Here is a 4,180-nt window from a genome sequence, read left to right on the forward strand (position 1 = left end):
TTCTACTGAAACTGAGGTTGTTGGCCCTGATTGTTCCTCCAAGAAAAATTAGGATGATTTCTCCACCCAGGATTGTAAGTATTGGAGAATGGATTATTGAATGGCCTCTGAAAATTTCCCACAGCTTGAACCTGAGCTTGGTCCATAGGAATGTTATTACTACAACTGGCAGGTTACTGATCAATAGAGTGAGGACCACCACAAATTTCACACCTAGCTGCCATCTGAACTGCATTAGTAGATACAATACTTTGCAATAATTGTTTTGTCAAGGAGGCCACTTGCGCTGTTAGAGCAGTGATTGCATCAAGTTCATGCACCCGAGCTACCTTTCTGACCCTAGATGACCTCTCCTCAGACCACTGATGATTATTTGTGGCCATGTCCTCTAGCAACTCATATGCTTCATTGGCACTCTTACTCATGAATGCCCCACCAGCTGCAGCATCGATAATTGTTTTCGTTGTACTACACAGCCCGTTATAAAAATTGTGAACCAGCATCCACTTTTCTATACCATGGTGGGGGAATTTCCTCAATAACTCATTGAAATGCTCCCATGCATCATATAATGACTCTCCATCCATCTGATAGAAGTTATTAATTTTTCCCCTCAATTTAGTAGCCTTCGAGGGAGGGAAAAACTTAGCCAAAAATTTCTGAGCAAGGTCTTGCCAAGTATTGATAGAATTTTCCTGAAGCAAATTAAGCCAGCTCTTAGCTCTTTCGCGCAGAGAAAATGGGAAGAGTCTCAACCTTATAGCATCATCGCTGACCCCATTGTACTTGAAAGTGTCGCACAACTCCAAGAAATTTGCCAAGTGCATATGGGGGTCTTCAGAAGGCAAACCACCAACTTGAACAGTGGACTGCACCATTTGCAAAATTGCTGACTTAATCTCAAAATTATTGGCCTCCACCGCCGGTGGTCTTATACAGTTCTGTACTCCCGTTATAGTGGGTAGTACATAGTCTCTCAGACTTCTGGCAGCAGGATTCTGAACCGGATGTTGCAGAACTTCGGGAACCTCATTATTCCTCTCATTTTGTGCCATCTCTACTGTCTAATGAGCCAACCTCTTGTTTCTTCTATTTTGTTTGAACGTCTTCTCAATTTCAGGATTTGTAGGAACAAGACTATCTGCCCCTCTTCTGCTACGCATATAACACAACCACCTTAAATTCACAAAGAAACACAGTTGAAACAAATTAGAAACAAGACAAAAATAACCAAATTAGAAATAAAAACAATTAGACTGATATTGATAGTTTTCAGTCCCCGGCAACGGCGCCAAAAACTTGTTGCGGATTTTATATGCTACGCAAGTGCACGTATCACAATTTAGTAATAATCTTGGTAAAACCAAGCATCGTCCTCAAGGACTGAATCCTCAATTACCAGTCAATTAATCTTTTTTTCTATTTGGTCAATTAGAATTTCGATTCTTACAGACAAAGCAAAATAAAATATAAAATGCAGAAACAATAATTACAGATTAAATAAAACAACGAATAATAGCAAACCCTTGGATTTAAACAATGAAAGAATAATTAGGATTTTAATCTCATTAATTATCCTCCCTATCACTCCCTAATACAAAATACTAAATTCTTCTTCTTTTTTTGCCTATTTCAATTAACGAGTTGACAAAAGCAGCTTATAATCATATTATGAATTATAAACTCAACCTAAGTGACAATTTCCTATATTTCTATGGTAAATTGAATCACAAAGATAGCATTAATCTCAACAACTCAGTATATAGTTACACAATTAATCTAGATACTCTCGTTCTAAATTAGAATTATGTCCAATATAACCAAAGTAAATTCAAATCGCACTTCTCAGATTTTGATTCAAAAACATATAGATAATGACTATAGATGGCCAATCAATAAGAACAGGCTATAAGGAATTGAAGAGGGATTGAACAGGCTAAAATTGAAATTGCATTAATTCATAATAGGGATTCAATTAAATATCCTAAACAGTAAATTAGTTTATAATTGTAATTCTAATCACAAAGAAATTTAAAAATAACATAAGAAAATAGATGAAAAACATGTAGTTTTTGAATTCTCCCAGCCTTCTTAGCCTCCAAGACTCTCCAAAAATCCCCCCTCTCTTTTTCTCGTTTTCTCTTTCTCATAAAACCTAATCTTTTCAGTTTTTGAAGAGGCGGGCCGCGGCTCTACATGTACCATGCCGCGGCCCGTGTCTCTGATTTCTGGGGTTTGGCCCTTCTATGCCGCGGCCCTCCTTAGCCATGCCGCGGCTCAAGTCTCTCCTCCAAAACAATGGTTCTGTTTCAAGGGCTAGCCGCGGCTCTACAGTGCTCATGCCGCGGCCCTTAAGCAATTTTTCAACTCATGCCTTTTTGAGCCCGAAAAATCACCAACGCATCCAAATCATATTGAGATCCATCCACAAACTCACATACAAGTCTAGTATCCTCTGGTCTCACTAGCATGACCTGAGTGGTGTCAACCACACTGGCTAAGAATCCAATGCATCCTCTCTGCAAAAGATCCTTGGCCCTCAACACAGAAATCATAGGAATACGGGGTCCATGCACAGTACCAACAAACACAAAAGGATCCTCACCTTCAGGCTCAAAGGTGACCATCTTCCTTCTGCAGTCAATAGTTGCCCCATACTTTGCCAACCAATCCATACCCAGTATCATATCGAAGTCAGTCATAACTAACTCTATCAGTTCCACTGACAACTCTCTGCCCTCTACTGTCACTGGCAAAGATCTAACCCACCTTCTGGACACCACTATCTCTCCAGTGGGTAACAAAGTACCAAACCCCACAGCATAGAAATCACAAGGTCTACACAACTATCAATAATGCTACTAGCAACAAAGGAATGTGTAGCACCAGAATCAATTAACACATGATAAGGGCCTGCACTAAGAAGTTGACCTGTAACAACTGAGGGGGAAGCCTCAGCTTCTGCTTAAGTCAACGTGAACACTCGAGCTGGGGCCGAGCTGTCCACCTTTCTGGGTTCTTCTTTCCCTATTTGAGGGCAATCTTTCTTAAGGTGACCCACTACTCCACACAAATAGCAGGCCTTTGCTCTACACTCCCCCAAATGGCGCCTCTTGCACCTAGGGCATTCAAGATGAGCCTTCCAGGCTTCATTGCTCCCAGGACGACCTATTGTAATACCACGAGGTCTCTTGTCAGGACCTGGAACTGGGAAGGTATCAGGAACCTTCCTCTTCTGATCACTGGGGCCAACACCCCTACCAGAACCAACAAATGGAGGACCTGGCCTCCTGAAATCCCTTCTGGCTGCATTGTCACGCCAGATCTTAATCTCTGCACTCTCAGCTGTGAGTGCCTTCTCCACCACCTGTGCATAAGTAGTGACTCCTGCCACAGTGGTGATGCGAACGTCACGGGCTAACCTAGGTTGTAGCCCCTGGAGGAATCTCTCTCTCCTGGTCCCATCAGTGGGCACCAGCTCTTTGGAAAACTTTGCCAAACGGTCAAACTTTAAGGCATATTCAGTAACTAATAAGCTTCCCTGAAGTAGCCTCATAAACTCATCGGCCTTCGCCGCTCTTATAGCATCATTATAGTACTTCTCATTAAACAAGGTCTGAAACTCCTCCCAGCTCAGGAGATTAACATCCTTGGTCTGGCCAACCACCTCCCACCAAATCCGGGCATCTTCCCGAAACATATAGGTAGCACAAGCCACCCTCTCACTACCCACTACCTTCATAAAGTCAAGAATAGTGGTAAGCATGCTCATCCATTGTTCAGCTTTGATAGGATCAGCGCTGCCTTCAAAAACAGGAGGTTGCTGTTTCCTGAACCGCTCATAAATAGGTTCCAATCTGTTTTCAACCCCAGGCTGCTGCCCAATAACTGGCACTGACACAGAAGGTGCCTCTGACACATTAACCACTGCAGGCACTTGTTGCTGTCTCAGGAGACGAAGCTCCTCTCCCTGTTTCAACACTATAGCCTGCAAATCATTAAACAACTGCTGCCAGTTTGCAGGTGCTGGCTGTGGAATCTGGGATTGGTCATTCTCTTGACCCTGACTATTGTCATTATTATGACCCTGACCACTCTGGCCAGCTGTAGTGTCTGTCTGTTCTGGGTTCATTCTGTCACTGATACCTTACTGAAACAATAATCAATACGGCCAGTCAGG

At 42.4% G+C, this 4,180-nt stretch overlaps 1 non-coding gene across 1 annotated transcript; it reads left to right on the forward strand.

Annotated features, from left to right (window-relative positions):
• The first annotated feature begins 513 nt into the window (after positions 1 to 513).
• LOC133798924 (small nucleolar RNA R71) lies at positions 514 to 620 on the forward strand. The gene has a single exon (XR_009876140.1). It is a non-coding gene; the product is annotated as a small nucleolar RNA R71 (small nucleolar RNA).
• Positions 621 to 4,180: the final 3,560 nt, after the last annotated feature.

The sequence above is a fragment of the Humulus lupulus genome, chromosome 8 (genome assembly GCF_963169125.1).
Source record: "Humulus lupulus chromosome 8, drHumLupu1.1, whole genome shotgun sequence".
Classification (NCBI taxonomy): Eukaryota; Viridiplantae; Streptophyta; class Magnoliopsida; order Rosales; family Cannabaceae; genus Humulus; species Humulus lupulus.